The following is a 22,403-nucleotide window of genomic DNA, read 5'->3' as shown; positions in this document are numbered from 1 at the left end:
GACCAATTTTGGTCAAATTTATGTTATGTAGGTTGTAATAATTCACATTCAATTATGTATATATTATCTGTTTTGGATTTAAAGAGATCCTCATGACTTTCAAAACACATTTATATGGTTAAGGGGAATCATATTTACATAGTGCCATAAATTTTCTCATCTATTTTATGTGAGATGTCACAATTATCCTCATCATATAGATACAATATTTTCGTTGTGTTCTATAAGATCGCAGATCAAACAAACCCTGACATCGAAATCGGGGATCAATTCTAATACCATTTGAAACTACTTAAATCTAATTGTATAAATATTATCTACTTTGGGCTTAAAAGTGGTTCTTACGGTTTTAAAACGCATTTACATGATTAAGAGGGATTCACACTTATATAGTATTGAAAACTTTTTTCTAATCCGATGTGAGATATCACATAAATTGACTCAAAAATTACCTGTTTACAAGATATGTTATACAGGTCAACACGAATTTGACCCAAACCCGATTATACTCAATCCAAATTGGCAAAAAACATATTAGGTTCGAGTTATATTAGTAAATCGTACTAAATTTTGTCATCCTAAAGGCAATGACCAAGGTGGAGAACTACCATCAAGACAAACTGTATGGGAGTTATAATGATTAATTAGGTGCATACACCATGCATGTCCGGAAGCTCTTATTGCAGTGTATAAATCAACCAGATACATTCTTCATTACAATGATAAAAGAAGGCCTTTTTGATAGACGTATTACTATGGAATGCCTGAAATTATTGAATTTGATTACCTCAAAATCACGGTATCATGAAAATCATTGTAAGGAGTTTTTTGAGTTTTTGTGGGAAATGGCAGGTTTCAGCCACTTCTATACAATTTCGGGCAAGCCCCTTAATACATGTATTAAGGCTTCAAACTTTTGTTCCATCAGCATCGTTCCTAAGTTCTTATTTTAAAGCAGAAAGTTGAAGATGATAATTAATTTGGATTTTAGTTCATTGGGATAGTCTTTCTTAATATTTGAGTGGCCTACCAATATTTTTATGGTTTTTCATTTTTCAACCACCCTTGAAGCTAAGCATATATATATTTTAAAGCCAGAATTGGTTAACATGTCGCCACACCACCCCATTTTTAATTCTCTAAAAACCCATCTTCCAAAAAATCTTCACATAAAATACAAATTATCTGAATAGCATATCCATTCTCCAGCTACTTTGATTCTCTCGAATTTTAATCTATACATGTTCATATGTATGCAACACTGCATAGAATATGCTTCAAAACTATATATTAATTGAAAGAAAAATGGAAGAAAGAAGTCCACCAAATAAAAGAACGAAATTTGGGCACAATTCGATTCTCCAAATCTGGGATATGTTTTTTTGGGGGTTTTTTTTTTAAAGGTATTGTTATATGTCTATCTGTAGTATAACTCTTGTAAGATGTGTTTAAAATTTTAGCTGTCACTAGTACTGGTCTCCACCATCAGTACATTGGTCTCAACTTTCCTGGTTTTGTCTCCTCTTTGATTGGACATGTATACTTGGAAAAAGGACTAACCCAAAATCCTTTTGAAGCAATGAACAAGGTGGAGAACCACCAGCAACAAAAGGCTTTCTTAGCAGTGATTTGATGATGGATTATTAGGTGCATTTCTCAAGCATGTCCAAGAGTACTACTTATTCCTGTGTCAACCAGATATATTAATCCTTTATAACAATGACAAAAGAATTAATTGGAAAGTTATGATGGATTGTGAAGTCTTGTCAACCAGCTATATTAATTCTTTATAACAATGAAAAAAATTAATTAGAAAGTTATGACAGATTTTAAAGTTTGAATCAGTCTTGTAGTGAAAGATATCAGTCTTTGAGTTCTCTTGTTAAACTTGCGATAGTGAAGGAGGTAGTGTCCATCGATAATTTTTTTTATTTGTTGAATGATGTGTTTGCCATTATTATATTTAAGTCTTTTATATATGATTTATGGTTTTGTTAGAGAGAGTGAAAAAATTGTGTGTAGCGATAATTACAAGAAGGAAAGCTTTCACCATTGTAATCTTTTTGTCTTCATTTGATTAATGGATTATTGAGTGTTAATGTACTTTGTGGATGTAGGGATCACATGGATCATTGAACTAAAATATAATATCTTATTTTTTTCTTTATTTTCACTCGCATGTGATCAAGCATTTTCCGACATCTATACCTGGTTTTGTGCAAAACCTAATACATATACAAGCTGACTCGAGGATCTTTTAGCCCAATTTCAATGGGCTTTTTACCATCCTACAAGCTCCAAAAATACCTCAAAGCCTTCAAACTTTTCTTCCATCATCTTGGTTCCCTTTTACTCACTTGAATTAATTGCTCATACGCACAATGCACAAGGAATGCCTAGCTATGAGTGCAGTCTTAACATTTGGGGACCCTTTACATTAATCCTTTAGTTCATTTGAAGAGGATCATTCTTGACAATGTTTAAGAATGGCCCACTAGTATTTTGATATGTAGTTTTCCAATCAACCTTCAAGTGGAAATACATATCTTTTGAGGTCAGAATTGGCTTACATGTCGCCATAGCACCCAATTTTAAATTCTTTGAGGACCAATCTTCCAAAAAACTTCACATAAACTACAAATCATCTGAATAGCATATCCATTGTTTAGCTACTTTGATTCTCTCAAATGTCAGGCTATACATGTTCATATATAGGGAACACTGCATAGACTACGGTTCCATAGGATGTATAATTAATTATGGAGCCTTTTAATTGTGTCTCTTTGGTTGAAGGTCTACCCAAGAAAACATTTAGTCAAATGAAAGAAAGGAAGCATCTAGTTTGTATCACTTAAGCTACAAGTATACCAAATAAAAGAATGAAAAATTTTGAGCACACTTTGATTCTCCAAATCTAGGATGTGTTTTTTTATTTATTGTACTTTTAGGGTATTGACCCACATTTGTTTACCTGTAGTTGTAAAATATTCTGAAAGTCTGGTTGGTGGCTGCTGAGTTTGTTGTAAGTTCAGCTGCAACTAGTGGGTCATCACCAGCACATTTGGTCTCATCTTCATGGTTTTGTCTCTTCTTTGATTGGAAATATTTACTTGGAAAAAAGTGCTTATCCAAAGAATGCTTTTGAAGCAATGACCAAGGTGGAGAACCACCAGCTGCAAAAACTCTCCTGGCAAATATGCAATGGTGAATTATGGGTGTCTGTCTCATTCATGTCTAAATGTTCTAATTTCTGTGCATGTATTAACTAATTTCTGTGCACGTATGAATATAATATGATTCGATGATCATGGTCATCCCTACAACTATGAAGCATGTCAAGATTCAGCAATTATTGTGATCCCTTCGTCAACAAAGCACGTCAACACTCAAGAATCCACTGATTAAATGAAGATAAAAAGTTACAATGATAGAAGCTCTTTTACTCTTCTTAGTTACAATCACACACAAACTTTTTCTCTTTAAAAAGAAATCCTAAATTATAAGAGAGTTAAAATACAACAGGTACAAACTTATTATTCAATAAATAGAAAAAGTTATCCAAAGGATAGCATCTCCTTACACCTCCCCCTAACATCCCTTGCATAGTGCAATAAGATTGATTCACATTTCACTATCTAACGTATAGTTATAATAATGATAGAATGAATCCTTTTAGATAATCATGCTATCATGAAATTCCATAATTTATTAAACTTTATTACTTGATAATCATACTAAAATGAAAATCATTGCATGGAATTTTTAAGTTTTTGTGGATTTGGTTGGTTTTGGCAGCTACAAGAGCTATTTAGAAGGTATCGTAGGTGTAGATTGGCATATTGGTACTTAATTAGTAGAATTGCTCATAAACACAAGGTAAAAGGAATGCCTTGGGATTCTTCTAATGTTTGCACCTTCTTCTCTATCTAGGTATAGTAGCTTTCCTTCTTCGTTGACTCTTAGTATGAGTGCAGTCTTAACACTTAGGGAACCTCAATATCATCCCATGCTCGTATATTTTAGTTCATTTGGAGCGAATCTTTCTTAAAAATATTCGAGGGCCTACCAATATTTTAATGGTTTCTTAACCAAAATTTAAATGATAAGGATTTGAAGCTTATAAAGGACAAGGAATCAATTTCCATTTTGGTGGTCACAGTAGAATTGAAGCTAAGGAAAGTTCAAGTATATATATTGCGTGACAGGAAGGGATTGCCCTGGTATGAAGGAAAAAAAATCCAATATCAGTGTACAAACTAATCTCTAACTTGATGAGTCAATCTAATTAAGAAAGTAAAATACTAACAACTGACTTTGTGATACTTTCGCATAGAAGCAAAGATTGAAAACTCAAGGATCAAGCGTCTTCACATTATTAGTGTCTAGGTTGGACAACTCGTGGCTAAAGTCCATTCTTGTACACGAGGAGAAACATGCAATTAGAGACTTTGTGAAAGACAACATTTCACTTTCTTTTACGATCAAGTTCTCATGTTTTTTCTACGCACACTAGTGAAACACACTCACATAAAACATAAGAATTGAATTAGCAAGATTTAAGATTTGGTTTTTAAATGGAGTAAACTTAAGGAAGAATGAAGCTTCAGAGTTGGAAATTCATGTAATTAGAGAGACTTTCATAAGACGGCGCACATCTCTAGTGCACTTACACCTTATTTTAACTTCTACATGGATTTTCAACACATTTTTATGAAAAAGTCTTTATTATTGTTATATTATATTAAATTAACATAGGTATTGAATACTTTAGACTAGGTTTTGACTCATACATGCAAACACAAAAAAGAAAACCAAATAAAGAAACTTAGCATAAGAGTCTATCTCTAGTAAGCATAGGAATAGATCATTATCAAAGACAGATAAAGAAAGAGTCGATGAGTCACTTATATAAATCTTCTAAAATACTTGACAAACTCTTTTAGTCTCCTCTGGTGCAACTTGTACATTGAGCTCTTGTTGTTCTTCGAGTAACGCCTTCTTTGTAGACCCTCAATTTTGTCCCTTCAGCACACACCCAATTAAGTGTTCTTTCAACACTACATAACAATTCCCTTTAGCGCACACCCTCTTTGTATAATGAGTTCTTGCTATTTTCAACTAATTTTCATGGTTTTCTTGATTTTTTAACAAGCATGAATAAACTTCATAGTTCCAAACAATGGAACTTAATGCATCAATACATGCAAAAGTAAAATGGGCCTTGATGAGGGCCCAACATCCATGTTATCTCCTTTAATATTGATTATAGAGATACGTTTGTTTGATATCTAATTGGCATTGACATATATGAGTTTGTTTCATACTAATTAATGAGTTAACCATGTTTCCAATTGAAGCGCTTAGCTTACTATCCAAGTATGCTCTTTATCGCCCTACTTTCAAAATTCCTTCAATACACATATCATTGTGAATTATGTCTTTGTTTGATGCCATGTTTGGTCACTTTGATATTTGTTTGATTATCTCTGACAAAAATATATGTTATGTGCCATATTTCCGAGCTAACTTTGATGTCTTGTGATAACGCTTAAGAAGCAGTCCAGGTAAGCATCCTAACTCTTCTTTAAGATTGTGATTTGATTTCTTATTTGGTATGCTAGTTTTGAAATCACTTTAGCCCACCTAGGTATCCTCAATCAATTGACTAATTGTCATACTTCCCTCAACTTAGCTAGTAGAGACATTTTTAAGGCTTGAAAGGGTGCTACCTCTTTGAGGTACCTTCCAAATAGGTAATCTGATCCTCGGACCTAGACTCGAGCTTTTCCGAAGATGTGTTTTTCCAAAACTATGGAGTCATTTTTTTAGGATTTTTTTTTTGTTTCATTTTCCCTTTTAAAATAAATTAAAATAAGTGGCGACTTTGACTTTTCCAAACAATTTTTTCACCAACAAAAACTAGTCTTGCCATTGAGTGGGGATGCATGCGAAAAATGCGGGTCCACAACTTGGCAACTCCACTGAGGATTTTTGAGGATCAAGCTTGAATACTAGTTGAGGAAAATATGACGTTTAATTGGTCGATTAGAGAGTACCTCATTTTTTTAGGCAAGGTGATTCAATTTGCTTGCTCGATTGGTTTGCTATCTCAACATGTCTTTATGTTTGTTTATCTTGTATGATCACTTGATTGCTTGTTCACTTTAGCATGATTCGTTCTTACATATGTTAGATAGGACTTTGATTGTTTGATATTTATTTGCTTTGCATGACTGCTTGTTACATGATAACCCTTCCACCCGTTTGATGTATGAAAGCGCCTATGTTTATTATCTTATTTTAGATCTTAGGCTTTTCGGATGCACCCACACACCCTTCACGATGCACTTTAGACTATCCCTGAGTGTTGAGAGATGTAAGAGCCTTCACCATTAAGAAACCCCCTGGGAGAGCGAGGTAGTGCATGTGTGAATGTGATGACCACTTTGCATGGTAGCACCCCATTTCTAAAGAGGCGTACAAAGGGTTGTGTACCACCGAATCGTAGGATCGCTTCTACTAGGGATCCTTTAACCCACCCATTTTATTTTATAGATCCACCTTGACCTTATAAGTTAAGTCTAGGTCTAATTAGGATTTCATTCCTACATGTGGGTGTATCTGTGGACCTTTAGAGTTGCCTTGGTCATAGTTAGGTTTAGTTTTCCTTTTCATGGTCTCCTTTCAGTGTGCTCAGAGATTGGTACATGTTTGAGTTGCAATTGGGCCACTTTTTTTTTTTTTTGCATTGTGATTAGTGTGTTTCCGCCTCTTTAGAACTTTTTATGTGTCGTATCTTATCCTATCCCTACTTATACCTTATTCTTTTGAATTTCGATTTACCTTTTTGGACTAGAGTTGGGAGTAGATTGACCAGAGTAAGAGAGCAATTAGATGTGGATCCTTAGCATGTTACAGATGATCAGTTTATAGTCCATGAATTTTACCTAGGAGGCCCTAGTAGGATTGAGACAGAGGATTGATAGACAACAGGATAGACAACCTTTAGTTCAGGATGAGATGTCGTATGATTCATTGCCACCCACCCCCATTACCCACTCAATCAGTGATACTTTTGAGGGTGATAGCATACATATGATGAGTTTAATGGATATTAAGTCCGAGCCTGTTATATCAGATGAGAGATCTTATGGAGGTTACTGGTATTTTCTTTGAGATGACAGATTTGATAGACAAAGTTTTTTCTTCATGATGAGCCTGAGATGGACATATTGGATGACAACTGGATGGTCAACATAGATTAGCCAGAGATAGTTCGCTCTCTTGATATGTTTGAGATTTTTGTCGATGAGAGTTCAAAAGAGATTTAGTTTGTTTTTGCTAGGACATCTCGCTTATGTTGGTGATATGATTGAGGACGTTGTGGGCCTAGTTATGGTCATAGAGATTCACCTATTCTAAGAGGCCTTAGAGACCTACTTGGAGTACACCACATGTCATTAGAGAGTTGACCTCAGATGAGGCAACATGATTGACGTATCTATATGGAGATCAATTCTCAAACCCAACTAGTGTAGATCAGTTGAATAAGTATTACACTTGAGACCATGGTCGCAGGATGGGTGGCCATCATTTCAATTAGCCTTATACCTTATTACCTTATTGATATATAGATCGTTGCTAGCCCATTGAGCCCGTATGGTACATTATAGTCTTTCCTTTCTTATAGCCTTGCTTACCTTTGAGACCCTTTGATGTATATGTATGATTTGCTAGAAAAGTCTCATGAGCTTCAGACTTATTGGCCTATCTTCTTTATCTTTGTCATTATCATCTTATCACCTCGTTATATTTCACTATTATTCACCTTTTCATTCCCTTCCTTGTTTTTACCATTACTTGCTTTGTTTTATCTTCCCATTCACTTGGAGTGGTGATTCTTCACATATTAGTGCATAGATGGTAAGCATATCACTCCATTCATTCCATTATTTGGCATTGATTAAGAGATTTTAGCTTGAGAGGTTATCTAATGGGAGAGGGTTCATGTGTTCATCAGTGATTGGGGGGAGTTTATTCATTCCTTATATTTTCTCAGTGGAGTTTGATTTATTGATGATTAGAGTATGCACATTCTTTAGAAAAAAAAAAGACAAAAAAGAAAAAGAAATAAATAAAAAAAACGCATTGATATGTTTTGTATATGATATCTTGCTTCATCAGGCACTTATGTCATCTTTTGAGGGTTGTTTATTGGGTATATGCATCATTGAGGGTTCATGTGAGAAAACAAAAATAAAGAAAGAAAAAAAAACGCATTACTATGTTTGTATATGGTATCTTGCTCCATTGGGCACTTATGTCATCTTTTGAGGGTTGTTTATAGGGTATATTCATCATTGAGGGTTCATGTTAGAAAACAAAAAGAAAGAAAGTAAGAAAGAAGAAAAAAATGGAAAGAAAGCGCATTAATATGTTTGTATATAGTATCTTGCTCCATTGGACACTTTTGTCATCTTTTGAGGGTTGTTTATTGGGTACATCCATCATTAAGGGTTCCTGTGAGATTTGTATCAGAGCTTTCACTTCTTAAGTCACTTTTGTTATGCATTTGGAGTGTTGAGAGATTTTATGAGAATTCTAGGAGATCCTTCGTTTCTTGGATCGTTGTTGATAGGTATTGGGTGTGAGAGATGAGTAACCTCTTACTAGGGTTTCCAGATCATTGTCTTATCTACCATTCCATTATTAGTGATATGACTTTTCCTTCGTTGCATTGATATGGGTTGATCATCATTCATTTTGCTTTCTTCATGCCTTTCTATGTTTTCCTCACTATCTCTTTCCTAATATTTGTTCCACCTCTTATTTTTTTCCTACATTGATACACGTTTTTTATTCAATACTTTCTTCACATTATTCTCCTACTTTATTGATAGTTTGACCACTTATACTTTCTCTTTCATTACTATCAACATTTCATTTGGTTACCTTTAGGCCCATAGCTCATGAGATTTTTTCATGCATTACATCTTATACACAAGGGTGTGGGTTTGATCATCGAGTATTTGAGACTAGTTTCCTTTCATTTGTTTCACCTTATCACTCTAGCCTACGTTACATCCCATGTCTTAAGAGCAGTTTGAGACCATGAGATCAAATGTTATCTTCAACAGACTCTGCTTAGACAGGTGTTTAGGATTTGTTTGACATGTAGACGTCGTCCTATTTCCTCTTCTGTGATATACTTCTTTGATGCTTGAAGGTGATTCAGTGATGGATGTAGATGATCATTTGATTTGATGGAGGATACCTAATGTTGTCTGGCTTCCCATTCTACTATGCATTAGCTATCATACTGGGGCATATTTCCCTACTTTGAGGTTATCAGAGCTGGTTGGAGCTTCATTAGAGACATGCTTCTACTCTTGAGATTATCAAATCCTTGCCATTTTCGTTATACTTTTGAGATTTGTTACATTGGCAGATTCTTTATTCTAATTTCTTAGTGGATTGTTGTTGAGTTGGAGACCGTTTTTAGTGCAGTACGCAGATCTCACATACTGGGGCATATCTCCCCACTTTGAGGTTATTAGATTCACATAAGATCCATTTAGGGATTCATTAAAGACTTGATTCTACTCTTGAGATTATCACATCCCTCGTTATTTTGATTTATATTTGGAGCGTCTTCCTTGAGACATTGGTAGATACTTCATTCTGATTTCTTAGCTATTGAGTTGGAAATAGTTTATTGATGATGTCGGATTCATCCTCTTATTGTTCATTAGATATCCACACTGGGACACATTTTCCCTTATCTTCGAGATTCTTAGTTGTTATTGGGTCATGTGGTTACCCCTATTTATGGTTGTAGGGATGTTTGATTGATGTTGACAGTTTCTTTATCAGACATCAAATGTTATACCAGGGCATATTCTCTTATCCTTGATGAGGTTTTGTTTGTGTAGTGTTACATATATGGATGATCAATGTTGGCTTGTTTGCCTCATGACTTTGACATTAGACGTCATATTAGGGCATATTTCATTATGTGATTCTATCGGAGCATTTCGAGTAGTGGTTTTTTTTTTTGTTATTTGGTTTTCGAGGGAGTATCCTTGAGATTGAGACAACGACCAACTTTGTTCCAGATTGAGCACTAACCTTAGACTTTTGATGATTTACGATATCAAGGCCTTTCCACATGGTTTTGTTGAGATAGAGATGGATTACATCAGATTTCACCCAGGGAGCGCTAATGGTTTATTTCGTCGAGTGTTTATGAGATAGATTGCTTTCACCATAGCAATCCTAGAGATTTGGTTATCTAGATGAGTAGCATTTTGTGCACTTCAAGATTTGTTTTTAGATGAGCTGTGATGTACACACTTTGAGATTTGTCTTTTCAAGATTTATCAACAGAGAGATTTTTTGGTTCAGATTTTTCTCCAAAGGATATTGTTATGATGCATCGATTTTTTACCCATTGATTTCAGCAAATAATTGATTTACTAGTTGCTTCGGTAGTGCGAGCACCCTGGAGTCTATAGCTTTTAGCCCATTTCTTTCCCGTATGCTTTCGAGTCAGTCTTCGTTATTCAATTCCATTTAGGCCCTGAGCCTCGCAGCCTTGAGCGATAATTTCCTTTTGGGTCTTGAGCCTCATAGCCCAGAGCTATCCCTCTTCTCGTGGCCCTAAGCCTTGTAGCCCTGAGCTATCCTTTTTCTCTTAGGCCTTGATTCTTGTAGCCTTGAGTTATCTTTCTTCTCTTAAGCCTTAAGCCCTGTGGCCCTGAGCTATCATTTCCTTTTAGGTCATGAGCCTCGTGGCCTTGAGTTATCATTTCCTTAGGCTTGGAGCCTTTCTAGCCCCGAGCCGAGCCTTTATCATTTGGTCGCCCGTGAGCAGTTTGACTTAGGTTTGCATATCACACTCTCCTTCTAGTCGATTAGTCATGAAGCCCAGAGCTCATAGCTGTAAGTTGTTCATACGACCCTGAGCTATTCATTATAACTCGGAGTTACCTGTTGCATCACGACCCAGAGTCATTCATAGCATTTAGAGTCTTGAGCTTTCAACCTAGAGTCATTTATCTTACCCTTGACTGAGAGTCGTTCATCTCATCCTTGAGCTAGAGTCATTCATTGCATTTAGAGACTGAGCTTCCAACCCATAATAATTTATCGTGTCTTTGACCTAGAGTCGTTGATCTCATCCATGAACCAAAGTCATTCATTGCATTAGAGCCTTGAGCTTCTAACCCAGAGTCATTTATCTTACCCTTGACCCAGAGTCATTCGTCTCGTCCTTGACACAGAGTCTTCCATTCCATTTAGAGCCCTGAGTTCCCGACCTAGAGTTGTTTATTTCATCCACGACCTAGAGTATTCCGTTGCATTTAGGGTCCCAAGCTCCCAACCCAGAGTCGTTTATCTTGTTTTCAACCCAGAGTCGTTCATCTTATCCATGATCTAAGTCGTTCGTTTTTATTTATGACCTAGAGTCATTCTTTTCACTTCTTTCTATCCTTGTGCTGCTCATCACATCCTCTTCTCCCTCAGTTGTCATTCCTCCCACATAGAGCAGTTCCATCCTTGTTAGTGTGACCTTGTGTTTCGAGCTTATCCTCACCATATGCTAGGACAAAAATTTGGTCATTTTTTAGTTCTTTTGTATAGTTCACTTCGTTCCACTTGTTATTCGCATTTCTACTCACATTCCTTACACTTGTGATCTTTACTGAAGAGGGGCATATTTGTAGACCCTCAATTTTGCCTATTTAGTACATGCCCAATTAGGTGTTTTTTCAGCACTCCATAGCAATTCCCTAATGGCCCATTACTGCTCATACCACCTATCTTTTCTGAGCCATCTTGGAAACTTAGGTTGAGGGATTTATCTAGCCCCTTGTAGACGAGTCATTTTGTCATTTTAGCACATGTCCTATTAAGTGCTCTTTCAGTACTCCATAGTAGTTCCCTAGTGGCCTATTATTACTCATGTCGTCTATCTTTTTTTGAACTATTTTGAAGACTTTGGTTAAGGGATTTATCTGACCCCTCATTGTCACCTTGGCCGCCCTTCGAGTTTAGGTTAGGCTTCACTTGGGTGCACTTTAGGTTAGATTCCACTTAGTTCACCCTACGTTTAGGCACTTTTTGACTCACTTTCTACATGGTTTGCATATTGCATGACTTGCATGGCTTGTATGACTTGTATGTGCTTAATTCTTTTTTTGTTTGTTAGTTTTATTCACTTATTTATTTATTTTTAGGAAATTGCTTAAGATTAATGATTCTTTTTTAAGTTATCTGAAATTATATTTTATTATTATTATTTTTTAAATATGCATGTGTTTGATATTTTAGTTTTAATTGCATAATTTTAATTTTTAATTTTCAATTACGCAATTTTTTATTCTACTCTTTACTTTCTATTTTGCATGGGATTTTGCTAGGAGGAAATCTCCACTTTTCAAGCAAGAAATGCAGGCTGCTTCTTTAAAGAAATTTCCACTTGGCATCGTAAAGGAAACCACATTTGATCCATTTGGAAAGGCCATATACACAGGCTGCAAAAGAGATTCAGAGACATGCATATATTTCAGATTCCTTAAAAAAGAAGCACTCTTGCCATAGAAGGCTCTCGAGGGGGGACAGCCGCCAGAAGGCCACAGATCTTGGGGGATCAAAAAGAATGGGAGAAAAGAATCAGTATGGGGAAGTGAGGACGCACAAAGAGAGGCTTTGGGAGACGACACAACAAAGGGGATTTTTTGGACTGGAGGCCCCTTCCTTATCTCCATTATCTGCTAGCTATTCACCATTTTCTATTAGATTTTAAGTTTTGCCTGGACACTTAGGTGTGGAATGACAGAGGCCGTATATTTGTTTGCATTGATACTAGACTGCTTATATAGTTGTCGTTGTTGATTACTTTCTTTAGAGCTCTCTAAAAAATACAGAGAGTATCACAATGCTGACCATCCTTTTCACGACCTGCTGATGCGCTCCTCTTGGTGAAGAGCTGAGCTTTGAACCCACCCACAACCTTGCCTTTTGTTGATATATCCATACAGTCATTCTTTTGGCCTCCTGGAATGAGACGAGTTATGAGTTGCTTATAGTGGTATCAGGATGGGTGTTTTGTTGAATCATGTACAGTTAATCATATAATATCGAGTGAGTGAGACCCTTCCGTATCAGGCTATTTCTTTCGAGACAACCAGAAACAAAAATGGCATTGACAAAATGGACTAATGGATTAAGTTAAAAGAAGAACCAAAGTTGGCAATTTCTCTTCATTGTTCATCACTCAGCATCATTCTGAGGCTGAACTGCTAGAAGCACTCTCAATTCAACCACTAGTTTGTAAAGATCTCCTGCAGACGGGAAGAAAAGGAGACCTAAAGTGCTTACTCTACTAGTTTGAAACTAGGAGAGGGTTTTGGTCAATCTATCATCACTGGAATTTTCTCAAGAAGCTGGAATCATCACTGGTAAGTGAGGATTTGGGTGTACTGGATTTTGGAAGCTAGAGATTCAGTCCACGCTTGGAGAGGGAAAATCTGGACAGAGGCAACAAAAAATGGAAGGAATGAGGATTCTGGTTCGCTTCTGCCGGGGGAAATTTTGGATTCCAGAGGGGAGGTTTTTAAAGAAAGGAGAATTGCAAAAAGGGAAGGGGCCCGTCTACAGAGAGAAAGGGGACTCTCCTGGTTGTTTTGGGTTTCAGAGAGAGTACAGAGAGTGATTCTCTAGGCTGGGCAAGAAGGGTGGAGAATCAAGGGAGAAGCAGAAGAGAAGGAGCTGTTGGTTTGGCTGATCTTGACGAATAAACAGAGTACTTGAAGCCAAGCAAGTTTGACTTGTGAGGAAACACCCCAGGTATGTTCATTGTAAACCATGCATTTTCTCATTTTGGATGCTATTCTACTTGATGTCTCTGTTACTTTCTGAGTCATTCATGCATCTTTACTGCTGGTTCTTCTTCCTTTGTTTCCTTGGTTTGACTGGAAAACTGGTGAGGTATCATGTTCACTGTGGGGCATCTAGAGATATTGGTTGCACTTTTGCCCTGAATTTGTTTGTGATCTTTCCCACTAGCCTGAGCCCATTGAAAGATCATGAAATGTGGCTTTATTTGATTTCCATTCTGCCTGTTTGTTCGCTTCTTGTTTTCTCTATTCTCCATTATACTTGTTTTTGCTCCTTCCTCCTAGTTTTCTGGTGACTGTTTTACAAACGTTACATATGAGTTCAAATTTTGGGATGATAAAGATGGAGAGGCCCTGTGCCAGAAGAAGTTCAAAGGAGATATCAATGAGAAGGAAGTTGATGCCCATCCAGTCATAGCATGAAACTCTCTCTCTCTCTTCTGTTGTTCATGCTGCAGTGCAATGTAGGGTTGCATTTAACCTTCCTAAACTTGTTGAAGGTTTGAAGCATTTAGCTAAGTGACTAAGTCAGATTCTGTGGTGGCCTGTATTATTGAGGAATCAGGGGAGAACACCACTGCCAAGCGGTCTAGGAAATGAATACCACAAAGAGAATATTGATACAAAATTTGTTGAGGATGACATGTTTATTGTTGGGAATACTATGCCCTGCTTATCGAAATCCAAGAGTCATTCAGATTCTGCAATTACTCTGCTGCCATGCGTTTAAATCTGGTGGTGACATCTGCTACTTTTTGGTTGAGTTGTTGGGACAATTATTCCTGGAATGAGATGGTTCTCTCAAGCCCGTTTGATCCAACCTTATGTTCATTCAATCACTCTGGCCTTTAAAGCTTCTGATGTTGAATTCCTAACCTTACTTTCTGGACTGAGAAATGATGTTGTGGAATATCTACTTTCAACTCATAAGTGCACCATGCAAGGTGGTCATTTTAGTCTCAGATTCAAGAGTAAATAGGTGTAGTAGTTCCAGTACCTCCAATGGCAATTCAGGCTCTTCATCAAGTGATTCAGACTCAGGCACTTCTTCAAATAGTGAATCAGAAGGTGCTTCCTCAATTTTGGTAATGACCCTGCTAAAAATAGTTACTGTGGTCTTATGATGAGGACTCCCTACTCTGTATAAGAGGAAGATCTTGATTCGAGGTAGAAGGAGGCATGGTTTAATCAGTGACCAAGAGATACCTCATTTTAGAAACGGCTTGGTCCAGACTCTGCAGCTGTCAGTAGAGATGTTCTGGCCAGAATTGAGTATTCTAAATAATTTAATTGGATTATGGGCAAGACAATTTGTTCCTCTTATGACAGATAGATTGCACTAGAAGATGGATGATTCTTTAGAGGCTGTGAATTCTGCCATTGACCTCCACAAGAAGATGACTGAAATGTGTTCCTGATGTTAAAATAGAATGGATATCAGCAGGCCTATCACTGAGACATTTTGCTTTATCACTTGTTAGTGAACCTGTCATGTATCGAGAAACAAACTTACTCGTAGATGAACTATGTCAGAAGGCAGATTCCTACCCTTTTTGTGACAAGTGCACGGTTACCTGAAAAGATTAGAGAGCTACAATCTGCCTTGATGCCTCATTTGTGAAACCTGCATGTGAGGATGAGGTAGTATCCAAAGAACCTAAATATACTGATGCAAAGCTTCCTTAAAATTTATCCAGAGAATTCAAACAGATCGATATAGAACCATCTCCAAAGTCATCCATGGAATCCAAAAAGACTGAGCCTAATTCAGGTTTTCTGTTGTTTCTGCCCATCTCCATGTCTGCATGGCATTCATTGTTACCAACAGTTCCATGTACTCAGATTTGGGAAGAAGATAGACCAACAACCTGTGGAAAGACAAAGAATACTTCGAGTAATATTAATCGTATGTGTCGTTAATGATCTGTGGTGTTCGAAGGATGGAAATGATGGAATTCGCAAGGTTACAGTCTCCTAGCTAGCTATGGAAAATTAACAGGCCATCTGGATGCTGCATAATATGTTAAGCAGAATGCTGGAACTGAGGCTGCATTAGCAAAAGGAGAGTCCGAAATGATCTTAATCAGGGTTGAAGTGGATTGAATTGATGCTTGGCTCGAGTATTGAAGAAGATCAGTTGAGAAGTGCAGTTATTGAATTGAAGAAATAGGAGATTGGTGAAGCAGAGGATGAAATAGCAATCTTCTTCAGGAGTTCAAATTACCTTTTGCCGAGAGAGGTTTTCAAACTGTCGAGGTGGCTCTCTAAATTTGATTGAATATGAGATTCATAAGAATGCTATAGGAGCAACTAGAAAATGGGCAGAAAACGTTATACACAGCTTTTGATCAAGTTGCTGAAATTGTGTGATTAAAGAAACTTGCAAGCATCGGGTCAGGGAATGGACAAGTAATCATGGGTTTGGAGAATGTTGACCTCAGAATGTACATGTGCTCGCGTTCCTCAGCTGCTTCAAATCACTTCCAGGTTGCACATTTGCTTTCTCATTTTCCTTATGTTGGAAATTCAAAATCTTCCACTTCGAAGCCAAGTCACCCAATTTCAGGTTTGACTTCAAAATCTTCTGAATTTCAATTCTGTTGATGACCGCATCAAGTTCGCAGAAATGACAGTACACGCCAAATTAAAATAGCACCAGACTTGCCTCCAAATGGTTCCCCATCACCCCTGAATGATGTTCCGAAGATTCAAAATGAGTTAGCAGCATCACCACTCAGTTTAGTTGACTCTCCTATGGTCGAAACTGTTGAAATTAGTGGGAGTGATGAACAAACAGATGACCTTGATGTGATTTGATGGATGAAGTAAAAGTATTTGATGAAGAAATTCCTAAAGTTTCTTATGATTCTGGTGGGAAGATGGATGTCCCAAATCCTGAAGTAGTTGCTCCAAATTGAATTTGGCTTGCCCAAAGTCTGTTCCAGATGCAGATTCACATCTCACAGCACGCGATAAATGATAATATCCAAGCAGTTTTCTCTCTCAATCCATCATTGCTTTCGTCTGAATATTCTCCATCTAATATCTGCAGCTGGATTTGGATCACCAGCTTCATACAATTTGCATCTGGCCTACCTTTTTCATTGCATTTTCCTCAGAGTTTGTTTTCCAGACAGCAATGGCAGGTTTTAATTTGGAGCCCAATAGCTAAATAGATCCCAAGCAGGTCCAAGTCGATGGAGCAGCGCCTATTAGCACTCTGGACAAAGCCAGACACTCTCATATCTTTCCAAGGGATTGTTGTGCATTCGTATGCTCTATTACACATGAAAGATTCAAATAAAAGGGCTGGGAAAACTCCTGCTAGTAGTGGCAAAGGCAAGGGGCAGAGTCTAAAGTCTGAAGGCCTGGATTCTTGCAACCCTTGTAGCAAGACATTCAACTTAGAAAATGGATTTCAATCCCAAGCCAAGACTCAGCAAGTGTTTCTGTTGGCACAGAAAAAGTAAATACGGAAACAACGCAAGAGTAGAGGACAAAGTCCACAGCCACTGTAACAGATCTGGTCTCTACCTGTGGAAAATTTGATGGTCAAAAGGGCTAAGGTTCAGTATGAAAAGCTGTCCTTATCATCAGTCTGTGAGGCTACATTAGAGATTACTGCGACGCTTGAAGTGTCTCATACTATGATGGACTTAATGGCAGGCCAACTGCCGAGTATGACCAGAAACCCCAAGATTATGTCTAATATGGGTGACTCCGCTCCAAAGTGTCTCATTTTCAGACCAGGATTTAACGAATAACACTGTATATTCAGAATCTCAGTACAAAAGCACATCCTTAAGTGAAGAACTTCTACTAGAAATTTAGAGTATTGGAATCTCTTCAGAATTGGTGCTTGACCAATCATAGATGAAGCAATGAAGAATTAAGGTTTGCCATTGTCAATGACCCTAACGATACTGCAGATTCTGAATCCAGGTCATGAGATTCGATTTGGGGATCAATGTAGTTTTCCTCACTTCAACAGACCACCAATCTGAATACTCCGCAATGATCTCAAAGATGGCCCTCTCAATGGCAAAATAGACAATGATCTCATCAACCACAACCTCTCATCACAATCCGACTGTCATCATGGAAGATCAACCTCTAAAGTCATGCCAACCTCCTGAAATCATGCATAAGGGTCTAATCTGGATCCTCCACAATGATCTCAAAGATGATCCTCTCACCCAAATAGTAATTAGTGATCTCATAAAGTGATCTAACTACTCTCGTCATAATCCACCGATCATCCCCTCATCATGCAAAGCTCATCTCCAGTCTAGTCTCCTCAAACTCTACCTGGTCAAGTCAAAAAAGGGATAAAAGGAACGGGTGATGGTGCTATGCAAGGATATGGAAGGATGGAAAGGTCAAGTGATAATGGGGTGAGGGGAGATGCTACATAAGGCTCAGAATAGGTGGGCACACAAGAATAGAAGATGTGGAAATGGGTAGGTACTACTTTGATCATAAGATAGATGAGTCACAATCTTGAATTTTTAAGGTCGGGCTCCTGGTCCAAGGTCAAAAAGCTTAATGTCCTCAATGATGGATCAAACCTCAAAATCACAATATGCAAGTGATGAGATGGCTTAAGTCTAAAAGTCTATCACAACAGATGATGTGTGGTCCTGTGATGATAATCAAAATCTGGATGTATGATAGAGACTCTAAAGTCATAAGGGTCCACTGTGAATGGCTACAAATGTGACTAAAGAATTTCTATCAATAATCCAAAAAATGAGTGAGGTGTGAAGAACAACACTATCACGAGACCAATACTCTATCTATAACAAGACATACCTAATTCACTTTCAACCCAAGCTCCATAAAGAAAATGATAAGGTGATCAAGGCGAAACCTTAAAAAAATGTATGAATGTGAAAACAAATCTTTTACCTTTCTATAATGAAAATGATAAGCATCATGTTAAAAATAGAATCAAGTGAATCAATCAAAGGATAAATCATCAGGCCCATGATAGGTGTAGGATGTAAAAAGGTGATCACGATCGATGAGCACATCCTAAAGTATCAAGTGGAGTGACAACAACTCAAGAAGGAGAGAACAGAATAAGGTACAACACAAGAGAAGCACGAAAAAAGTACTCTGATTTGAACAATAGGCAAAAAACCAATACAACACAACAAGGTGGTCCATTGAAACTCAAAAAACCACTAAACTCTTAACATTCTAGAAAGAAACCAAATGGAGGGAGTATTGGATCCTAACTGTGATTAGAGTAACCTTTGAAGGCCTTCAGATGCACCCATGTGTAAGATGGAAATCCCTAATAAAAGGATCTAAGCACAATCTATAAGGACAAAGTGGGCTCTAAAAAATAAGTGGTTGGGTTAAGGGAATCCCTAGCAGAAGCAATTGTACCCTCCAATGGTAAGCAACCCTCTACACACCTCCAAAGAAACGGGGTGCTTCCATGCAAGGTGGTCATCCCCTCCACACATGCACTTCTTCACATCCCAAGGAGTTTCCTATGGTGAAGGCTCTCCTACTGGTCAACGCATCTCACAACTCTCAATCACTCAAAGACGATCTAATGTGCACAGTGAAAGATTTGGGTGCATCCAAAAAAAACCTATCATCTAAAGCAAGAAAATAAAACATAGACAAACAATCATGCATCAAACAGGAGAAAGATAGTCATGCAACAATCAGCCAAGCAATACAGGTATAAATCATCCATCTATGTATTTGAATTAACCAAAATATGATAATCTAATAAAACATATGGCTAGATCAATCATCATGTTATGGTATAATAATCATGCGATAAGAGTATAACGAAATCATGTCAAGACAAACACAATAGACAAATGAATCAATCATAAGTAAACATCATAATCTAATTTGCATCATAGATACTTGTAGTATAAAAAAAATCTTCAATGTGTCATTAACCACTCAATCATACAAAGGCACAAAGAAGGGTATCCACTAATCGATCAATCAAACTCCACATTTACTTTAACCTATGTTCAAGTTTGACCCTTTATGATCCCCAATGGAGTCGCCACTTTGTAATCCCGCATTTTCCCATGTGTTCCCACTTGATGGTGAGACTTGCTTTTTGTTTGTGAAAAACTAATTTTTTAAATAATGGAGTCGCCACTTAGTTTTGTTTTAGTTTTTAAAAGGCAAACAAAATAAGGAAGAAAAATCTTAAATGAGACTCCTGAAAGAAAAGACAAGTCTGTGAAAACCATGTTGGGTCAACGGATCAAGTTACATATTGGGAAGATACAGCGAACAATCATAGCACCCCTCTAAGCCCTAAAAGTTAGGTTTCTACTAAGTAAGTTGAAGTCATTATGGAAATTAATGGGTAAATTAGTGGATAACATGGATCAAAGTATATGTTAAAACATGCACTCTCAATAAGGAATAATCACAGAAAGTGAAGAACGTACCTTTATAGTTTGTTAAGCGCTTCCATAAAACAAGAAAATTAATTCATAGGCAACAATGTCATATTTTAACATCTTTAACATATCCAAATCACTATCCAAAATGCCAAATTAATTAATTATATTCCAACTAATATCAAATTTATTCACAAGTGGGTTGCTTCATAGAAAAATCAGCAAATGATCAAAATAGAGGACTCTACAAAATAAATCTAAAACAAATATCTAGAAGTCAAGTTTTATCATGAAAATTTTCAGAGAACGTCTCTTATATGTCTAGTTTATCATCCAAGTATATGTTAAAACATGCACTCTCAATAAGGAATAATCACAGAAAATGAAGAACGTACCTTTATAGTTTGTTAAGCACTTCCATAAAACAAGAAGATTAGTTCATAGGCAACAATGTCATATGTTAACATCTTTAACATATCCAAATCACTGTCCAAAATGCCAAATTAATTAATTATATTCCAACTACTATCAAATTTATTCACAAGTGGGTTGCTTCATAGAAAAATCAGCAAATGATCAAAATAGAGGACTCTGCAAAATAAATCTAAAACAAATATCTAGAAGTCAAGTTTTATCATGAAAATTTTCAGAGAACGTCTCTTATATGTCTAGTTTATCATCCAAGTATATGTTAAAACATGAACTCTCAATAAGGAATAATCACAGAAAGTGAAGAACGTACCCTTATAGTTTGTTAAGCGCTTCCATAAAACAAGAAGATTAGTTCACAGACAACAATGTCATATGTTAACATCTTTAACATATTCAAATCACCGTCCAAAATGCCAAATTAATTAATTATATTCCAACTAATATCAAATTTATTCACAACTGGGTTGGTTCATAGAAAAATCAGCAAATAATCAAAATAGAGGACTCTACAAAAAAAATCTAAAACAAATATCTAGAAGTCAAGTTTTATCATGAAAATTTTCAAAGAACGTCTCTGAAAATTTTATCATCCAAGTTATCAAATTAATTCACTAGCTCTCACTTAGCACTAGATCTCATAATGATGATAATAGGTCTAGCACAGAGCATCATTTTAAGGTATTCAACAATTGATTTTTTTAAATTAATTTAGAGTTATCCTAAAATCATACAAATTTCAGAAAACTAGCTTGATTTATCTATTTAAAATGAAAAATAATCACAGGGCAATATCACATTTATAACATATTTAAAAATAAGTAAACATCTCTCAACTCCAAGAGAGCACTTGTGTAGTAGGTGCAAGAAAAAAAATTATATCTCTCATTTTAGAAATCATTTATAATATTTTAGGTATAAAAAATTAAATTTGGGAAGTCGAGATTAAGGTAAAAATGCCTAAAGGAATTAAAGAGGACTGTTTAGTAATTTAATTTTGAAAACAAAACTGAGTGTCAAAAATAGACTGAAAACCGTACTTTCTGAAATATTGATTTATATTTTCTAATTGGGGAATTATTTTTGCCTCAAACAAAATACTAAAATCAAATTCAAGAACTTTACAACACCATGGAATAATTAGAAAATTTTTGAAGAGTTTCTAAATGCTCGGATTCTCATTTACAAGTTCAAGGGTATAATGAACTATCAACAATGTTAGTAGACCATATTTTGGAAAACTTTGTAGGTAGGGATCCATCAAATCCCATTTTAATTTCCATGAATTCATCCATAAAGACTCCATTGATTGAAGTTATGAATTTTAATTCATGTGTATTCAAAACCAAAATTCATTTTTAGAACTTAAATTCCTTTTTAAAACTTTTGAAAATTGCATACTAAATAAAATAGGTAGCATTGTCTTTTAGAAAGTAAACTTTTCATTACCTAATTGATCTAAGATTAATTTAAATATAGAACTTTGACAATTTAGAGCAATCAAAAACATTTTTTTAAAATCATTAAAACATATGGGAATTGAGAACCACTAGAAAGCACCTAAAAAAAATGTGTGTGTTTGTGTGTGTGTGTGTGCACTAGAATTAGGCAATCCAATGTATGAATTATGACTTATTGTATGAACTAAACTTGCAGTCATTTAAGTGGTTTATTGTATTCTATT

General features: G+C 36.2%; 1 long non-coding RNA gene across 1 annotated transcript in view; it reads right to left on the bottom strand.

Moving 5' to 3' along the window:
- Positions 1 to 2,902: 2,902 nt before the first annotated feature.
- Positions 2,903 to 22,403, bottom strand: part of LOC132253236 (uncharacterized) — a 33,413-nt gene continuing 13,912 nt past the window's right edge. The window contains exon 2 of the long non-coding RNA XR_009465057.1: positions 2,903 to 3,187. This is a non-coding gene — a long non-coding RNA (uncharacterized LOC132253236). The remainder of the gene's footprint in view (positions 3,188 to 22,403) is intronic.

Source organism: Vitis vinifera, chromosome 18 (assembly GCF_030704535.1).
Source record: "Vitis vinifera cultivar Pinot Noir 40024 chromosome 18, ASM3070453v1".
NCBI lineage: Eukaryota > Viridiplantae > Streptophyta > Magnoliopsida > Vitales > Vitaceae > Vitis > Vitis vinifera.
The sequence above is the reverse complement of the archived record's forward strand: the minus strand, read 5'-3'. Positions and strand labels throughout refer to the sequence as shown.